Source organism: Nelumbo lutea, chromosome 1, assembly GCF_056320005.1.
Source record: "Nelumbo lutea isolate HS-2025 chromosome 1, American lotus-T2T, whole genome shotgun sequence".
NCBI classification, from domain to species: domain Eukaryota; kingdom Viridiplantae; phylum Streptophyta; class Magnoliopsida; order Proteales; family Nelumbonaceae; genus Nelumbo; species Nelumbo lutea.
This window is the reverse complement of record NC_142684.1, coordinates 107,538,197-107,559,510: the sequence shown is the minus strand read 5'-3', so window position 1 is coordinate 107,559,510 and position 21,314 is coordinate 107,538,197.

Below are 21,314 nucleotides of genomic sequence, written 5' to 3'. Positions count from 1 at the left end.
CCTCTAACCGCAGTCGAATACCAGATAAGTTTGGCCCTTCTACCATGACAGTAGATAGGCTTAGGAAACTAATAGCCCGGTACAACCTTACTAGGAGTACACTTACCTTCTTCTTGTAGGCGACTTCCCTTTGGAACACGGCCGTGACGAGATCGTGATTTTTGGGGAACATCTCACAGCTGGGCTCCGCCTTCCACTTCACCCTCTCAGTGTTGAAGTGTTTAATCACTTCGATGTAACCATAGATCAACTCCACCCGAACTCTATTTGGAACGTGTTCGGTACAATTTCCCTCTGTTTCGACTACGCCCTTCCCCTTGATCTTGACAGTTTTTCTTCTATCTTGTCGATAAAGAATAATGCATCTAGCGTTCTCCCCGAGAACAGGCGGACCTACTACTTGTCCCCCCACCTGGGCTTCAAGTTGTTACATAAGCTTCCCAGTAAAGTCCCGGCCTGAAAATGGGACTATTTTGTAGTTCGTAACTCTGTGGGGTGGCCCTTCCCTATTCAATGGAGGGTGGCCATCCAGGACTCTGGCTTTAGGTTGGACCGGGGTACGAGTGAGATACTTCAGTCTTGGACAGAGCTCGGCTTTGACTACAAGGATTACCTCACCGAGAACAAGCTCGTTGAGGCCGGTCCTTGTTTAGAATTAGTATTTTTCTTTGGCATCCAGTTTCTTCTTGATAGCATTACTGACGTTGAACTCTGTTGCAGGTCCTATGGAGTGATTTAGTGCACAAAATCTCTTCGGAAAGATGAAGGGGAAAATGAAGCGAGCTGCGAAGAGAGCTCGCATTGAATCTCCACGGGCTCCTACTCCTAAGCCAAGCTGCCTATTGTTGCTCTGGTGATTGACTTGGAGGAGCCAGAGAACCTTTTATCTCGGGGGCCTGAGGCGATTGTGGAGTCAGTTCTCGAGACTAGGGATCCCACTCCTGAGGCTACTGCAGAGCCCACTTTCATCTTTACCTCAGGGAGTGAGGGAGCAACTCGGAGCATCTAGAACCCGCAATGTAGCCTTCGGAATAGCAAGGGGGTTGTGTATCCCGAAGAGGTTTCTGAATGGGCTGAGCTAAACCCTTCCCAACTCGGAGCTCGAGCAGCTACCCACTCCATGGTGGTAAGTCTTGTTGTACTTGTAACTTCTGTATTTGTTGCTTTATTGGTACTAACTAGCATTCTTTGGCAAGTGAACTCTGTCGTGCATGCCCTGACCCTCCAATCCGAGAGGCACTTGAAGTGAGCCCGGACTGCTGAGGATTCAGCCCGCGTAGCACATACTGAACTAGAGCTAGCTCGTGGCCAAATCTACCAGCTGGAGGGTGATGTGCTAGCTCTGAGGTCAGAGAAGGAAGAGTGGCTGTGCGAGAGGGAGGAGTTGCTACGCGAGAAGGAGGAATTGTTGCGTGAGAAGAGAACTCTGAAGCGTCAAGTCAAGAACCTCAAAGCTGACATTAAGGAGCGAACTGAAACCCTCGATGCCATGAAGGAGGCCAAAGTGAAGGTCGTTCAAGAGTACGTTATGTCTGAGGACTTCGACTGGGTGATGGTGGATGCCTACCGCAAAGGCTTCAAGCTCAGTCGATGGTTGATCAAGTGCGAGTTTCCACAACTTGATGTGAGCGCCATCACCACCTCGCAAATCACGGGAGAGGCAGCCCGTCAAGCTGCTGAAGACCTAGACTCTAAAGAGGAGGGTGACGAAGACATCGGGGAGGCCGGCGCTACTGACCAGGCTGCTGACTAGGCCGGTACTTCCGTAGAGGCCCTAGGCAAGAACTCCCCCAAGTAGTTCGAGCGGTCCTTGTACTTTGAGCCTGCGAGATTAGCTTTTCCTTCTCCAATATGTTTTAAAATCCTTTCCACCCTAGAATGAAATTCAACATCTGAAATCTTATAAATAAAACAATAACGTTCGTTGTACTTGGTTTTCTTTGTTTGTTGTACTTGGAAATTCTCTAATATGTTTTAAAATTCTTTTTACCTATAGATGGAAAATAACGTTCAAAAATTTAAGAATGAATTATTTATGATATAGTTCTTCCACTTGGACCATAACAACCATTGTTGATATTCTTGACAAAATCCTAATCAATAGAACCTATATATATGCAAATGTTCCACTGTCACCAACGCAAAAAAACTCAAACTCAACTTGAAAAAAATTATCCAAGCATGGTATATTGGAGTCGTAGATGAACTTACGAATGTAAACTCATGACCAATCACAACATGGAACAAGTCGGGCCAATTCAGTTCATCGACCTACCTAACCTAAAAACTGGTTTAATTCCTAGGAAACAGAACCGTGTAAGCCACAACTAACCAAATTTAACCCCCACCAACAATAGCATCTCTATAAGTTGTAACATAGCCAATAAAATCCTTAAGCAAATGCTAGGAAAAAATTGGTTTTCTATGTACATTGTACACAAAAATTCTCCAGTATCTTTTAAAATCATTTCCACCTTAAAATGAAACTCAACATTTGAAATATAATAGATTAAACAAAAGATATCTCAATTCTTTCCAAAGGACCTTGATAACCATTGTTGATATTCATGACAAAATCTTGTTCAACAAAATTTATGTTTACAAAGATGTTATACAGTCACAAACCTAAGATCAGTTAAGTGGGCTCGAGATTGGGTTGGACATTTATGAAAAAGCCCGAGCATGAGCCGGCAAATATAGTCAGTTCCAGTACATTGGGTTCTCCTACGAGCTAATGTGAATAGACACAAGTCCAATCCTGACTTAGAATGTGTCAGGCCAAGATGACCTATCATGGTACCAAACCCATTAACATGTGTAATCCCAGGTAATCGAAACCGAGTAACCCATGACCACTATATTTTAACCTCTACCAACACAAACATCTCTAGAGTTGCAACATCCCCAATAAAATCCTGAAGTAAATGCTAGAAAATAATTGGTTTTTTCTATTTGTTGTACTAGGCAATCCTCTACTTTGGTTTACAATTCTTTCTATCCATGGACGAAACTAAGTGTTCGAAAAATTTTAGACTTAACTATTAATGATATAGTTCTTCTACTTGGATCATGATAGCCATTATCGATATTCTTGACCAAATACTTCACAATAGAATCTATATATTTGCAAATGTTCCATTGTGACCAACCCAAGCTTAATTAAGTGGGCTAGGGCTGGAGCTCAAACTAGGCATTTATGAAAAAGCTTGAGCCCAACCCGAAAAAAAAATAGTTCCGGCCTGGTATATTAGATCCATTGACGAACTTGTAGGTCTACACTCATGACCAATCCCAAACTTGGAATGCGCCGGGACACCTCAGTTCATCGATCTACCTAGCCCAAAAGTTGGTTTAATTCCTGAGAAATGAAACCGGGTCAGTTACGACCAACGAAATTTATCCCCCACCTATAGTATAATCTCTAGAAATCGCAACATACCCAATAATATTCTCAAGTAAATGCAGAGACACAATTGGTTTTCTATGTTCATTGTACTCAGAATTTCTCTAATATGTTTTAATATCCTTTCCACCCTAGAACAAAAATCAACATCTGAAATATTATAGATAAAACAATAGATACTTAAGTTCTTTCCCAAGGACCTTGATAGCCATTGTTGATATTATTGACAAAATCCTGCTCAATATAATTTATATATACAAAGATGTTATATAGTCAACAACCTAAGCTTGATTAAATGGGCTTTGCATCGGGTTGGGCATTTGTAAAAAGTCTGAGCCTGAATCGTAAAATCTAGTTGGTTCCGATACATTGGGTCCTCGTACTAGCTAATGGAGCTAATGCAACTCCAATCCCGACTTAGAATGGGCCAGGTCAAGATGGCCTGTCGGGTTACCCAATCGGAACTAGGTAATCCACAACCACCGCAATTTAACCTCCTCTAGTACAAGCATCTCTAAAGTCACAACATACCCAAAAAATCCTAAAATAAATGTTGGAGCAACATTGGTTTTCTCTGTTCATTGTATTCAGAAATCCTCTACTATGTTTTAAAATTCTTTTTACCCATGGGTGAAACATAGCGTTCAAAAAATTTTAGAATGAACTACTAATGATATAGTTCTTCCACTTAGACCATGATAGCCATTGTTGATATTCTTGAAAAAAATCATGCTCAATAAGTTCTATATATACGCAGTTGTTCCGCTGTCAGCCTGTCACTAACCCAAGCTTGAGTAAATGGGCTGGGGCTAGGGATCAGGTTGTCCATTTATGAAAAAGCCCGAGCACAACCCAAAAAATATTGTTCAGGCAATGATATATTGGAAACGTGGATAAACTTGCAAATATAAACTCATGACCAATCCCAACATTGAACAAGTCGGGCCATTTAAGTTCATTGACCTAACTAACCCAAAAATTGGTTTAGTTATTGGGAAATGGAACCGGGTAAGCCACGGCCAACCAAATTTAACCCAACACCAACAATAGCATCTTTAGAAGTCACAACATACCCAATAAAATCCTTAAGCAAATCCTAGGACAAAATTAGTTTTCTATGTTCATTGTAAAATGAAATTCTCTAGTATGTTTTAAAATCATTTCCACCCTAAAATGAAACTCAACGTTCAAAATAATATAGATTAAGCAATAGATACTTCAGTTCTTTCACAATGACCATGATAGCCATTGTTGATATTCTTGACAAAATCCTGCTCAACAGAATTTATATATACAAAGTTATATTGTCACTAGCCCAAGCTTGGTTAAGTGGGCTCATGATCTAGTTGAGCATTTATAAAAAAAGCCCGTGCCCAAGCCAACAAATGTAGTTGGTTCTAATACATTGGATCCTCGTATGAGATGATGAGGCTAAATGTAAGTCCACTCCCCACTTAGAATGGGCCTGGCCAAGATGACCTATCGGGCTACCAAACCCATTAACAGGTGTAATCCTAGGATATCGGAATTGAGTAACCCATGACCACCGCAATTTAACCTCCACAAGCACAAGCATCTCTAAAGTCGCAACATACCCAATAAAATCCTGAAGTAAAAACTAGAACAAAATTGGTTTTCTCTGTTCATTGTACTCAAGAATCCTCTACTATGTTTAAATTCTTTCTATCCATGGATGAAACTAAGCGTTCGAAAAACTTTAGACATAAGTATTAATGATATAGTTCTTCCACTTGGACCATGATAGCCATTGTCGATATTCTTAACAAAATTCTACTCAACAGAATCTATATATATGCAGATGTTCCACTGCCACTAACCCAAACTCGATTAAATTGGCCTGGGCTGTGGCTCGGGCTGGGCATTTATGAAAAAGCCCGTGCCTAACTCGGAAAAAAAATAGTCAGGGCCTGGTATATTGGATCTATGGATGAACTTGCAGGGTTAAACTCATGCCCAATCCCAACTTGGAATGGGCCGGGACAGCTTATTTAATCGACCAACCTAACCCAAAAACTGGTTTAATTCTTGAGAAACGGAACCAGGTAAGCCACGACCAACGAAATTTATTCCCCACCAAGAATAGTATCTCCATAAGTCGCAACATGCCCAATAAAAATTGGTTTCCTATGTTCATTGTTCTCAAAAATTCTTCAGTATGTTTTAAAATCATTTCCACTTTAGAATGAAACTCAGTATTCGAAATAATATAGAATAAGCAATAGCTACTTCAGTTCTTTCCCAAGGACCATGATAGCTATTGTTGATATTCTTGAAAAAATCCTAATCAACAGAATTTATATCTACAAAGATGTTATATTGTCACTAATGCAAGCTCGGTTAAGTGGGCTTGGGATTGGGTTGGGCATTTATAAAAAAGCTCGAGCCTGAGCTGACAAATGTAGTCAGTTCCGGTACATTGGGTCCTCATACGAGCTAATGGTGCAAATTGCATGTCCACTTCCTACTTAGAATTGGTCATGCCAAGACGACCTATCGGGCTACTAAACCCATTAACAGGTCTAATCCTAGGAAATCAGGACTGGGTATTAATAATATAGTTCTTCCACTTGGATCATAATAGCCATTGTCGATATTCTTGACAAAATCCTACTCAACAGAACATATATATATATATTGCAGATGTTCCATTATCACCAATCCAAGCTCGATTAAGTGGCCCAGGACTGGGGCTCAGGCTGGGCATTTATGAAAATACCCAAGCTCAACCCAAGAAAAATAGTTTGGGCCTGGTATATTGGATCCATGGATGAACTTGTGGGTCTAAACTCATGACCAATCGCAACTTAGAACAGGCCAGGACAACTTATTTCATCAACCTACCTGACCCAGAAACTAGTTTAATTCATGGGAAACAGAACCGGGTAAGCCACGACCAATGAAATTTATCTCCTACCAATAGTATAATCTCTAAAAATCGCATCATGCCCAATAAAATTCTAAAGCAAGTGCTGGGACAAAATTAATTTTCTATGTTCATTGTACTTATAATTGAAGGGATGAGAGATCCATCGTATGGACGCCCAAAGATTGCGGAATAAGGGGTGAATTTCAAAAATTTTTCTCTCCCTTCAACTGGGAATCGCATTCCCTATTTAGAAAATCATATTTTCAAGGATCATTCTTGAACCATAAACTTAATCAGATCTGAACCAAAAGTAGTAGTAGAATATTATACCTGATACGGAGAAACAGTATCCCCCAATTAAGGTGTTCACGCTCAAGGAAGGATCCAAAGACTACTCCCACTGAAGATGGTGCAGTGCAGGAAAAAGCAGAATCAGCAGCGTTCATCTCCAAGAACTCTGTCTTTCGCAAGAATCAGTAGGATAGCACATGAGCACAGCTTCCTATCAATTCTTTCTGAAAGAACCGATGTCAAGATCGAATCTTGACTTCTCCCACAACTGGAGATCGAACTGGCAAACAAGGTAGCAAGAACAGGGAGGCGACAAGAAAGAATTCTGCAGGGATGCTTAATTCTTCCTTCTGTGATTTTAACACTAAAGAGGATGTGAATATCTCATTCATCTAAAGGCTGCTGCCCCCTCCTTCTTTCGTTAACCTAAAACATCAGCTCCTAATCCAATTAGGAACTGCTTATCCAAATCATATTTAGATCAGCCCTCTCTTTAGGTGATAAGGATAAACCCTTATCATATTTGTAGATTAGATTAGATTTCTCCTAATCTCATTAGGAGGTTTCTAGATCTGAATCACATTCAGATCTGGACTCTCTGAGTGGATAGGGTCAAGACCCTATCCTATCTGCTGATCCATCTTAGAATTCATCCCATTATTAACTAATTCAATAGCCCAGTTCGAAATGCACTTTAGGCTCATTAAGCTTATGTGCTCACTTAACCTTCCTAACTACTACCTAGTTGGACTTCCTTGTATGGCATGGGACCCAAGCATTGATCTACACATCAGCCACATGGGTTCGGCCCAACCTTTATTACAAGGCCTGGCCGAATATGCTATTATGGACAGTGCACCCCCTGAAACCCATCAAATGGGCTCTATGGGCCCAACACTTACCCTAAGTGGTCCCTGGGCCAATCACCTTGTAACACCCAGGGACTGTGGGCAGATGCAAGAGTAGCCCATCAGGTATTACCCTCAATGGTCTTACACATAACCTCTCAGCCCTAAATGATCATACACTGCCTGACAAGTGATGACCTCTCCCTCGACTGCAAGGAATAGTGTTGCACTCTCTGCTTATATGGATCTTCGAAATTAAAACCTTCTTGCAAACATTTTAGAAACCATAATATATGTACTTTTATATCTCATATAAAATGTATTTTGCAAAACAAACCTCAACGGTTGAAATCGATTGCTGGCAGTCTTGGTTTCCATCAGTGAGAGTGCATCCCCGATCATTACCTTTGTCCGACAAAGGGGCTGATCCCGTCACTACGATCACCCACTCAGATGAATTCTCAAACTGTCCCAACATACCCAGGTTTTGACCCCGGCTAAGGATCTCACTGAATGGTACATCAAAGATAGCCCAATCCGACACCTAGTGCAGTATCATAATCAAGTCTAGGGGTTGGGTGTAACTTTTCAATTTTGCCCATCAATCTCCAAGGTCCAGGGCAATACTGGAAATCTGGTTCAGTTCATAGATTCAATTAATACTACACTGTATGTGCCTATGGTCTCACCCTGGCAGCTAAGACAGGCCACCCCAACCGACTTGGTGGCACCACAATGTCAGCCTTGTCAGGATAGGTCTCCCCAGACTGACCCACTGGCTATGAACATTCTAAACTAACACGAGTCTCATTAAGTGTCTAGTTTAAGGGTATTGCACAGAAACATACCAAGGGAACATGAATCAAGTATGCATTTTATTCATTTACAATAAATTCATAAAGTACATCATTCTGATTGAAGCTAAGGGCATACAAAACTATCTAATAGCTCTTACTTGCACTTAGGTCCAATCAGGTACAAGCCGGAGTCCCATGCTTTCCACGTGTTTCTCAAACACTTTCTGTGATAGTGGCTTCGTCAATGGGTTTGCTACATTTTCCTCTGACGCTACTTTCTGAATCAGGACGTCCCCTACTACATTTTCCGTTCCCACTTGCATGTATGTGGTACTTCCTCTCGATGTACTTCGACTTCGAGTGGGCTCGTGGCTGCTTAGCCTGGGCAATGGCAACATTGTTGTTACACAACAATGGGATGTGTGATGTACTGGACGAAACTACTCCCAAGTCGTGAACAAACTTCTTCATCCACATGGCTTCTTTGGCAGCCTCACTTGCGGCAATGTACTCGGCCTCGGTCGTGGAGTCTGTAGTGGACCCCTGTTTGCTGCTTTTCCAACAAACAGCACACGATCCTATCGTAAAAACATATCCAGATGTAGACTTTCTATCATCTGGATCCGACTGGAAATCGCCATCTGTATACCCTTGGATCTATAGTGAGCTACCGTCAAATACTAGACAAAACTCTTTTGTCCTTCGAAAGTACTTAAGTATGTTTTTCACAGCAGTCTAGTGCTCCTGTCCTAAGTTGGCCTGAAATCTACTTACTACACTCACTGCCTGAGCAATGTCAGGAAGAGTGCACAGCATGGCATACATGATGCTCCCTATGGCAGAGGCATAGGGAATGTCTTTCATGCCATCAATCTCCTCAGAAGTCTTGGGAGACATCTTCTTGGAGAGAGTGACTCCGTGCTTGAAATGAACACTTCCTTTCTTGGAGTTTTTCATGCTGTATCTTTTGACTATTTTGTCAATGTAAGCAAATTGGGATAGTCCTATTATCCGCTTCGATCTATTTCTATAGAGTCGAAGACCTAGTATATAGGAGGCTTCTCCAAGATCTTTCATTGAGAATTGTTGTGAAAGCCATACTTTCACCGAAGTTAACATTCCTACATCATTCCCAATGAGTAGAATGTCATCTACATATAGAACCAAGAAGGTAACCTTATCTCCACTGTACTTCCTGTAGACACAGAGTTCATCTGGATTCTGCTTGAAGTCAAACGATTTGACAACAGAGTCAAAACGGATGTTCCAACTTCTAGAAGCTTGCTTAAGTCCATAAATGGATCTATTAAGTTTACATACCATGCTTTCTTGGTCTGTAGCAATGAAGCCTTACGACTACTGCATATAGATATCTTCAGTAAGATCTCCATTCAGAAATGCAGTTTTGACATCCATCTGCCAAATCTCATAATCATGGTATGCTGCTCCAGCTAGCAGGATCCTAATGGATTTAAGCATGGCCACAGGCGAAAAGGTTTCCTCATAATCGATGCCCTCTTTCTGAGTGTACCCTTTCGCCACCAGACGAGCTTTGAAGGTCTCAACCATACCATCGGGGCCCTTCTTCCTCTTGTAAATCCATTTGCAACCGATTGCTTTTACCCCGGAGGGCGGATCTACTAGAACCCAGACTCCATTGGTCTCCATTGAGTCCATCTCTGCTCTCATGGCATCCACCCACTTCTGAAAATTTATGTCCAACATAGCTTCCGCGTAAGTCATGGGATCATCCTCACTAGTCAAGGTTTCCACCAGGTAACTATCCTAGTCATAACCATAACGGACTGGTGGCCTGGATACCCGAGTGGATCTTCTAGGTTGGTCACTACCTGGAACTTGTGGGACATCTCCCACTGCTCCTGAGCTCTCCTCATCAAGAACAATTCCCTGACGATGGGTGTCCAGGATGTAATCGGTTTCCAAGAATTGTGCGTTTCGACTGCAGAACACTTTCTGCTCACTTGGGTCATAAAATAGGTAACCTACAAAGCCTTTTGGGTAGCTTACAAATAGGCAACGACTGGTCTTGGATTCCAACTTGTCTGCACTCGTTCTTTTAACGTGTGCTAACAATCCCAAATCTTCAAGTGTCTGACACTTGGTTTCTTTCTGGTCCAAAGTTCATATGGAGTATTCGGAACCGATTTGGTTGGAACCCATTTCAGCACGTAAATCGCAGTCTCTAATGCGTAACCCCAAAAGGATGTCAGTAACTCTGAGGACCATATCCAATAAGGTCCTATTCCTCCTCTCTGAAACATCGTTAAGTTGTGGTGTAGCAGGAGGAGCTAATTGTGATACTATCCCATTATCCTTTAAGTAGTCCATGAATTCATCAGAGAGATACTCGCCACATCGATCTGATCGAATGACTTTAATTTCTCTCCCTAACTATTTCTCGACCTCTTGTCTAAACTCTTTGAACTTTTCAAAGGATTCAGACTTGTGTCTCATTAGGTACACGTAACTATATCGTGAAAAATCATCTATGAAGGTGATGAAATACACATGTTGATTCCATGTCCTAACACTCAGGGGAGCACATACATCAGTATGTATTAGGTAAAATGTGCCTGTACATCTTTCAGGCTTATCGTTAAATGGTCGTTTTACCTTGTAAGCAAGGCTCACAAGTGGGAAGATCTTCTACAGTTAGAAAATCCAAAGGACCATCCTTTACCAACATTGTGATTCGGTCAACACCGATGTGGCCAAGTTGGTAATGCCACAGACACATGGGATTAACTATATCACAGACTCTTCTTGGGGATTTCAGCCGATGTAGTTTCGGTTATGTTAGTTTCTAGAGAAGGATGCAGAACATAGAGACAGTTCTCCAGTTCCCCGTATGCGATGAATCTGTTATTTCTTTTAATAATAATCGTATTACTAAAAAAAACAGAATAACCATCTACACACAGCTTTGAGACAGAAATCAAATTTCTCCTTAAATTTTGTACATAAAGACAATCTTTCAGTACAATTGTTCATTCTCTAAAAAGTAACTCCACGGTTCCTATGGCCGTGGCTGCAACAGTTGCAGTAGTCCCCAAGTAGAGTGTGATTTCTCCTCCATTCAGCTTTCTGCTTACCTTGAACCCCTGTAGTGAGTTACACGCATGAGTTGAAGCCTAGAGTCAATACACCAAGACGTAGAAACTACCAATAAATTGGTTTCTATAACACAACTTTTAAAATTACCTTTCTTAGATTTCAGGTAGGCAGGACAATTCCTTTTCCAGTGGTCGGTTTTCTTGCAAAAGTGACAGGCATCCGATGCTTTGTCTTTCTTTTGCTTCTTGCCCTTAGTGGCTTTCTTCTGAGGCTTCTTTGCCTTCCTCTTTCTCTTGCCTATCTTGCTAGCTTCAACAAGCATAGCTACAAGCTCATCTTTTCTAATCAGTTCTTCAGCTCTTTGCAATATATTGCTGAGCTCTTGCAAGCTGACATTTAGCTTGTTCATGTTATAGTTCATAATGAACGGATTAAAGGAAGGAGGCAAAGAATTAATTATAGCATCTATTTGGGTTGCAAGGTTCAGCCTGGATCCAAGAGCCTCTAGTTTGTTGATATATTCCATCATCCGAAGACAATGGTCGTGAACTTGTTGGCCCTTGGTCATTTGTGCGGTCATGAACTGTTTCAAGACCTTTTGTCGAGTAGAACGATTCTGCTCTTCATACATCGTCCCGAGACTGTCCAATATGTCTTTGGCAAGTTTTATCTTATCGAACTGCCTCTGTATTGGATTGTCTAAGGAGGCAATGATGTAACACTGAGCAAGCGAGTTTTTCTCCTCCCACTCTTGATAGTCTCTCCTTCTTGCCTCAGAAGCCCTATCACCCGGATGCTCCAGGGCAGGATTCTTTGCCACTTTGTCTAGCTTTTCAGAAGCTAGGACCAGCATAAGGTTCCTGTAGCAGTCGGCATAGTTTGGGCCCTTCAACTTGTTGTCATCAAGCAATTTTGCAAATGATCCGTTTGCCATTTTCTGATAAAAGAGCAAACATCAATCCACAACCTTATTTGATTCATGTTCATTATATAGATATGGATTTTAACCTACGTTCCATTTCCATTTATTCATCTCTGAGATTTCTCTAGAAATGTGGGAAACCACATAGGGTGCATGGAGCTAACTGTTTCAGCAGCATAACCCCACCACCTTTCTGTGAAGGATCATATTCACTCATCATATGAGTTTTCCCTTTGGCCTCTGTCAGATAAGGTTCAGAGCCATTTTTAAGTAAACATTTCTGTCCAGTGAGTGCTTACCCATCATATTTGTGAATGCCAAGCTACTGCGAGAGAGTTTCCATTTTCTGGTGAAGCCCCTCCCACATCGGTCTATGACGCCCCTATCATCTTATGAAACACTCATACAAGCCCAACAGCAAATGGATAGCCCATTTTCTGGTGCGTTTCCTCATTACTAAAGGACCCATCCTCATACTAATGATGGAAGGCCTTTAGAGAGTTCATCATATGAATCTACCTACCACATGCACTCATATTAGCTGGAGGGAACAGTTAATTACGCCCTAGTTTGATCTAGGTTATACCAAAGTGGCTCCCACTGACTTTCATAAAGTCAGATTTCAGTGGGCCTAAATCAGCTAGGGTTCCGCACATAACCTCTTAATGAGGTGTGGGGCCCACCACTGAGGGAGGTCATCCAATGACCAAAAGGGACACCATGGCAATGATGTGCATTCAGCCATGGTGCGCACAAGAGCCACTGCCAATTCAGCATGGGCCAAGCACTTATGGCCCATGTACGAAGCACATCACACATCCATACATCTCATGCAGGGATAAATTGATCCAATCAATTAATTATCCGTAAAGCCCATTTGAAGCACATTTTAAATCCATAATATTAACCACTAATATTATCTAGGTATATGGGCCGAATGGTTCAGCCCATATAGCTTTATGTGTTAAGTGGGCTTTTATCAGTTTTAAATATTTAAAACTGGGCCATTACAGGTTGGGCCGAATTAACCATTTAATTAAATATCAATCCTCAGGCCCATTAGTGGGAAAATTAGGGCTGACTTTCAGCATTGATTAAACCCTAGATTCGGTCCAAACAATTTGAACCAATCTTGGTTCAAATGGGTCTAGGGTTTGATTTTTAATTAAATCTTTAATTCAAGAAAATAATCTGAAATTAAATACTGATAAAAGAAAATCAAGAATTAGTCAAACAGGGTTGTTCGCACAATCCATCCTGCAAAACAGAGGTTAGATCACAGTTTGCAATTTCACAAACTGCAAATCGTAGATTGTATTTCTCCCATTTGCGAAATCTCCTTCTCTGTGAAATCTCCTTTTCTGCGCCGCCATCTTTGATCCAAAATAAAATAAATAGAATTCCTATTTCTATTAATAATTACATCAGATCAAATACCTATACATTCAGTCTAAAATAATATATATATATATATATATATATATATATATATATATATATATATATATATTTTACAGACCAAAACAATCCAAAAACTGCGAAAACGCAGGTTCCCTACGCAAATCAAGATTTCGATCTCCTCTTGTACGAACAACCCATAAATCAAGAAAATCATGAAGAATAGTTCTAAATAATAATCAGATTTATATAAAATTAATTTCAGATTATTCGCCCATTAATTTTGGGAACAAATTTCCCAAAACCCATATCTGCGCAAATCGGGTAGAACACCTTCTGCCCATTTGCGTAGATTTAGATCTGAAACAAATTGGTTCAAGATTTGAACCATGGCTCTGATACCACTGAAGGGATGAGAGATCCATCGTATGGACACCCAAAGATTGCGGAATAAGGGGCGAATTTCAAAAATTTTTCTCTCCCTTCAACTGGGAATCGCATTCCCTATTTAGAAAATCATATTTTCAGGGATCATTCTTGAACCATAAACTTAACCAAATCTGAACCAAAAGTAGTAGTAGAGGATTATACCTGATACAGAGAAACAGTATCCCCCAATGAAGGTGCTCATGCCCAAGGAAGGATCCAAAGACTGCTCCCACTGAAAATTGCGCAATGCAGGATGGAGCAGAATCAACAGCGTTCTTCTCCAAGAACTCTTCCCTTTGCAAGAATCAGTAGGATGGCATGTGAGCACAACTTCCTATCAATTCTTTCTGAAAGAACTGATGTCAAGATCGAATCTTGACTTCTCCCACAACTGGAGATCGAACTGGCAAACAGGGTGGCAAGAATAGGAAGGCAGCAAAAAAGAATTCTGCAGGGATGCTTAATTCTTCATTCTGTGATTTCAGCACTAAAGAGGATGTGAATATCTCATTCATCTAAAGGCTGCCACCCCCTCCTTCTTTTGTTAACCTAAAAGATCAGCTCCTAATCCAATTAGGAGCTGCTTATCCAAATCATATTTTGATCAGCCCCCTCTTTAGGTGATAAGGATAAACCCTTATCTTATCTATAGATTAGATTAACTTTCTCCTAATCTCATTAGGAGGTTTCTACATCTGAATCACATTCAGATATGGACTCTCTGAGTGGATAGGGTCAAGACCCTATCCTATCTGCTAATCCATCTCAAAATTCGCCCCATTATTAACTAATTAAATAGCCCAGTTCGAACTGGGCTTTAGGCCCATTAAGCTTATGTGCTCACTTAACCTTCCTAACTGTTGCCTAGTTGGGCTTCCTTGTATGGCGTGGGACTCAAGCATTGATCTACACATCAGCCACATGGGTTCGGCCCAGCCTTTATTACAATGCCTAGCCGAATACACTGTTATGGACAGTGCACCCCCTGAAACCCATCAAATGGGCTCTGTGGGCCCAACACTTACCCTAAGTGGTCCCTGGGCCAATCACCTTGTAACACCCAGGGACTGTGGGTAGATGCAAGATTAGCTCATCAGGTATTACCCTCAATGGTCTTACACATAACCTCTCGGCCCATAATGATTATACACTACCCGACAAGTGATGACCTCTCCCTCGGCTGCAAGGAACAGTGTTGCACTCTCTACTTATATGGATCCCGGGAATTAAAACCTTCTTGCCAACATTTTAGAAACCATAATATATATACTTTTATATCTCATATAAAATATATTTTGCAAAACAAATCTCAACGATTGAAATCGGTTGCTGACAGTCTTGGTTTCCATCAGTGAGAGTGCATCCCCAATCGTTACCTTTGTCCGACAAAGGGGCTGATCCTGTCACTACGATCACCCACTCAGATGAATTCTCAAACTATCCCAACATACCCAAGTTTTGACCCCCGCTAAGGATCTCACTAAATGGTACATCAAAGATAGCCCAATCCGACACGTAGTACAGTATTATAATCGAGTCTAGGGGTCGAGTGTAACTTTTTAGTTTTGCCCATCAATCTCCAAGGTCCAGGGAAATACCGGAAATCTGGTCCAACCGACTTGGTGGCACCACAGTGTCAGCCTTGTCAGGATAGGTCTCCCTAGACTGACCCACTGGCTGTGAACATTCTAGACTAAGATGAGTCTCATTAAGTGTCCAGTTTAAGGTTATTGCACAGAAACATACCAAGGGAACATGAATCAAATATGCACTTTTATTCATTTACAATAAACTCATAAAGTACATCATTCTGATTGAAGCTAAGGGCATACAAAATTGTCTAACAATAATTGCTCCAGTATGTTTTAAAATCTTTTCCACTCTGTAATGAAATTCAGCACCCGAAATATTATAGATTAAATAATAAATATCTCAGCTCTTTCCCAATGATTTTGATAGCCATTGTTGATATATATTCATGACAAAATCCTGCTCAATAGAATTTATATCTACAATCCTATCATTTGATCCGGTCCTATTTGAAAATCTGATAAAAGGCTATCCAAATCTGAAAAAAATAGGACCAGATTTCATATCCAATCCATTTGCACCTCTAGGTATGGATCGGCATGTCCTTGTCCACACTTCAAGTCTAATGTACTTTGACATGCGGAGGTGAGTTAGAGATTAAAAACCTATTCATCAAGGATCTCACTTAACAGCTTAAGCTTTTAGGTTGAACAATTCCTTAAGATAGTGTTTTATGAAGTGTTTCTTTAGCTTGGGGTTTGGGGCAAGAGAGGCTATATCGTCTCCTGTATTTATGAATTTTTCTTTTGATTTTAAACAAATAATAAAATAAAAAATTTGAAGGTGGTCGTCCCTCCACCTGTTCCGGTTAAAAAGGAAGATAAAGGTTTGATTAAAATGTTGAAAAAAAAAATTTTGCAATTAGTGATTATATGATAAATTTGCCAAGAAACCATGAAGATGGGTTCAATATAGTAGAGAAACTATATTTTATACATCTTCAAGCCAGAGTTATAAAATGCCCAACTCAATAGAAAATCTGATGGTTCTTGAAAAGCCAACACCTAATGATATCTGGATTATCTTTCTCTACATTGAGAGTTAAACTCCCTATTAACATTGCTAAGGACAATATCTATACGAGAGCACATATTGCATGATGCCCTATCCATATTTACGTTTTAGTAACCTAATGGAGCTCTAAAAGAATAAAAAAAGGGAATTGACCTCTCATAATATTTTTTTTCGGTTATTTAGTTTTATTTTCCTAAACCCCCACTTATGCTACAATAATCCTTTGTACATTGGTAAATTTTTTCACTGTCCATGTTCTCACTTGTATGAACCTATAAAAAATTATGAAGTAGGGTAGGGGTGGCAATTTTTTAACCCAGCCCACCATTAATGGGTTGGGTTGTAATCCGTTTGGACCTGGGTCACCAGTGGATTGGGTAACCCAATAAGGGGACATTTTATGGATTGGATGGGAACCATTAACTTATGATATTTCTCTCTCTCTCTACCATAGCCTTGTTTGCTCACCTCCCTCCTAAATATGGTGGCCACCTTAGATTGTATCCTACTCACTATTTTTCAATTCTTAATCAATACCCACTTTTTGAAACTAATTCTGTGTTTGGTTGTAGTGCAAATGTTTATGGTGAAATTTTTTATTTATTTTTGTTTTAAATTTTGCCTTACTTTGTTTGGTTGCAGTACAAATGAAGTAAAATATTATCTAAAGCAGAATAAAATAAAATCCAAAATAAAATTAAATCAAAAAATGCATTTTTTTATTGCACTCTCATACATTTGTACAAATATAAATAAAATTGCATTGGAACCAAACATGGCCTAAGGCTCAGTTTAGGAGTAGAAATACAAATATATTATATATACAGTACAAATACATTCACAAAGATACAAAATACAAGATTTTGCACTCTACATATTTATATTTGTACTCCTCCAAACTAAGCCCCAAACTAAGCCTAAGGAATCAACTGTGGCTCTGGAGTCCAATTGTATGCTAGCTCCAGTTATAGACTATAAAAATAGTCCTTAATCAAGTTTCTTTTTCCTTCATCACTCCCCTATAATTCGATCATTCATGGGTATACTTGATTTGGGTACCATGCAATAACTCTCAAAACTTACGTTATGCTGAACTCACAAGGACTTTGTCCCGATTACCTTCCCCTTTGTTTTCAAGTCCTTTGCGGAGTTATCGTGACTTCTGATTGGGAAATATATTTATGAAAGAGTTGAAGAATTGGATTAGAATATGGTTTGTATGTTGGGAATTTATTGATTGATATATGTGTAATGTGGTTAACAAGGTGATGCTCATAAACTGTTTGACAATATGCATGTGAAAGATGTCTCATCATGGAATGCTTTGAAATGGAGCAATTCAAATTGATGATGTGTTGTTTCCAAGAATACAAGGAAAAACCATTTGTTTCTTGGACTGCTACAATTGTGACAGCTTTTCTTCGTAACAGCCTTCCAATCATCAATCACGTGGTTGCTTCCCCGAGGGTGATGCTATGTGTCCTTTTGCTCCTAGTAATCATATCAAATAATTTTCGGAAAAATACATTGCTCTACAATGCAGAATTTTGAATTCTACTGCAATCATATAGAATTCAAAATAACAAATATCACCACCTTAAAACACTAATATCCGCTTGTGTATTGGCATCAATTTCAAACTGGCACCTACTCCAACTGTATTATGGGGCTAAGAATTCTTAGGGTGTACTGAACAGTCATTCTTTCAATAATTTTCTGCTATTTTCAGTATTGTTTGTGTTTTTCTGTATTTTTGGTTTTCTTTTTGCAATCATTGTTATTTTTCGATGGATTTTTCTATATTTTTATTATTTTTCTTCATTTTCTGTATTTTTATATAAATTTTATTATTTTCTATATTTTTTATTATTGTTATGTGCTTTCTTTTAATATTCTCCTAGCCTAGAATATTACCCCACATAACTGATTTACATTTTTTTTTCCCTTAGTCCAATTAATACTCACCTCCAAGATACTTTGTAGTTAGAACTCGAGCCACAAGTGCCCTATGGCTTATTGGAATCGCCAAGCTAATTTTTATCAAAAGCCATTTATTTGTGAGTTCTAATCTTCAAGGTTTTGTGGAGTCTGAATCTCCTGCCCACATTTATTGCAGCCACACATGGAAAACATCTCATCCTCTGCATGGTATTATGCAGGGGGAGATGTTCCCAATTCACGGGGGGTGTTGTATTGTGGGTAGGTGTGGGCAAGGTTCTCGTGGGCAGGAGATCTGGAGTCGGTTTTGTGAATCCTGATCCACCTACATATTTTCCTTTCATATGAAGTTCTTCTAAGGCTGCATTTGGAAACGATTCAAATGGAGTGTAAATCCAGGTTTAAGGTACATTTGCACTCTGGTTCACTTTTGTTTGTTTGACAATATTACATTTATGCATTGACAAATGATAGACCAATGCATATTTACATTGATAATAAGATGTAAAAATATATCAATAAAAAGAAGTAAATTTGCATTCGAGTGGGCTTTTGATAAAAAAAAAAAGCATATGCTTTATTGGAATTCATGTTTGCATCCATTATAAATAAAAGTCTATTTGGTAAGAAGGTAAATTTGTCAGCACAAAACTAATCCAATTTTATAATTTATACAAACCGTTTTACACTCTACATATTTGCATTCACAATTATTTGCATCATTTCCAAATGCAGCCTAACTTTTGAAATACACATGCTTCATATTTTGGTTGTATCCCTTTTTTTTTTTTTTTCAATAGTGGCACAACCGCACGAGGAATAGAGTTACTGGACATGAAATTTATAATTGGGTAGGGCTAATCTAGTGGGTTTATTTAATACCTTTCTTAGATTTCAGAGTGTGGAAGATAGTGAAATTTTCATCTAAAGATTGTTGCTGATCTTGTCAATGAAAAATTGGCAAAAACCACCTTTTTTACTCTTTATGAGAAAAAGAGGAAGAGGACTGCCGATCGAGAGAGATACTTCTCTAAACAATTCATAGATATGACCAACTTTTCTTCTCATCATTGTGTATGGGTGCAATTCGTGTTGGCCGGAGTAAGCATTTTACTCTACTTTGGCTCAGGTGAATGGGCTGGGCCCATCCAAATCTTGACAAAAGGCCAACCTGGACCTGCCAAAGTTCCATCCTATGGAGGATTTCTCAGAATTAATCTCTTCACTAAACCATCCACGAAAGAGATCAGTTATTGCTTTGATCTTTTGATGATTCTGAAGATTTGTTCCTTTCAAATATGAAGGTTCCTTCATTTTTTTTTTTTTTTTTTGGTTCCATGCAATTTGACGGTGGGCTATAGATTGGGTACCCATCCCCCATCCCCCATCCCCTTAAAATTCCTCAATTGTTCATCAACCTCCAATTTACAACTGTTCTTCAAGCACTCTAGACAGGACTTCGTACAAAAAATGAAGAGAAAATGAGGGAGAGGGCAGCTTTGTTTCAACAAACCTGAAACCTCTCCCCTAGTTCACTATTTAGTAGAATGTGAAAGGAAGGAGCAGAGATGCACCTCAGAATTTATTACTTACATAAATGGGGACTAAAGCCACGTTTTCTTGCTCCCAAGCTAAGAAACCTCCCTCGACCTTGTCATATAGGCTTAGCCACGGTCTAATTTGAGAATAAAACCTCCCTCCATTCTTAAGGGGAAAAAATTGTAATTATCGGTATAGTTTTGGGGAATAATGCATGCCACGCAATGATGGAGTTTTCTATTCCATTCATTTTTTTTTTCTGAAAAGAAATTAGTGTTCTTTTCACTCATGAAACCAAATACACAGTGTATCTATTTGCTTTTTCTTCAACTTGTTTAGAGAATCAAAAGTAAAGGTTAACAGCTATCGCGTTCAGCTAATTCTTGCTCTTCTTTAATTACATATCTGGTGGTTTTCCAATTCTTTTCTTTTGTTAGTTAGAGGAATTGGGCTGGATTGAGAACATTTGGAATCAGCCCAAAAGTAGCCGATCTATAGCTGGTCTGTCTGGTGAGGCCAGGCATAACTCTAAGCCCTGCCCAAAGATAGATGGGTCTTAAAGCCCATTATTCTGCCCAATCCATTTGCAACCCTTATTACAAAAAGGTTACTCAAAGGCTGGAATTGGATACATGAAAAGATTGGTTGAATGGATAGGTGATAGAAATCTCAACAGCCATAAAGAGTATGTTGGGGTTATTCCTCTATAAAAATGTCACCTACTAAGCATCCTATTCATCTGAGAATCAATAATTTATTAGATTACAACCACCACATACCTATTCATCTGAGTAAAGAGAAACCATACCTATCTGCGTTTTATATGCAAATAGGTCGGGCTTAAATAGGTTTTATCTGCAACTTAGAACGCAGCTCATCTGAACCGGCCCTATACCAATACAGTGTATTGAAGGCTTTTGTGCTGGTTTTTAGTTAAAAGAACAGTTTGGAAAGAGTATAAATACAAATACAAAAAAAATAATACGAAATACAAGATTTTGCATTCTAGGTATTTGTATTTGTGCTTCTTCCAAATGGAGCCAAAAGAAAAAATGAAACAAGACCAAATTTGCCACTAAAAATATGAGGTATTTTTTTTATCTGAGTTAAATTTATTTAAGTGGAACACTGTTAGAAAATAAAAACGCAAGCAAGAACCTCGTCTAACAGTTTAAGCCTTTAA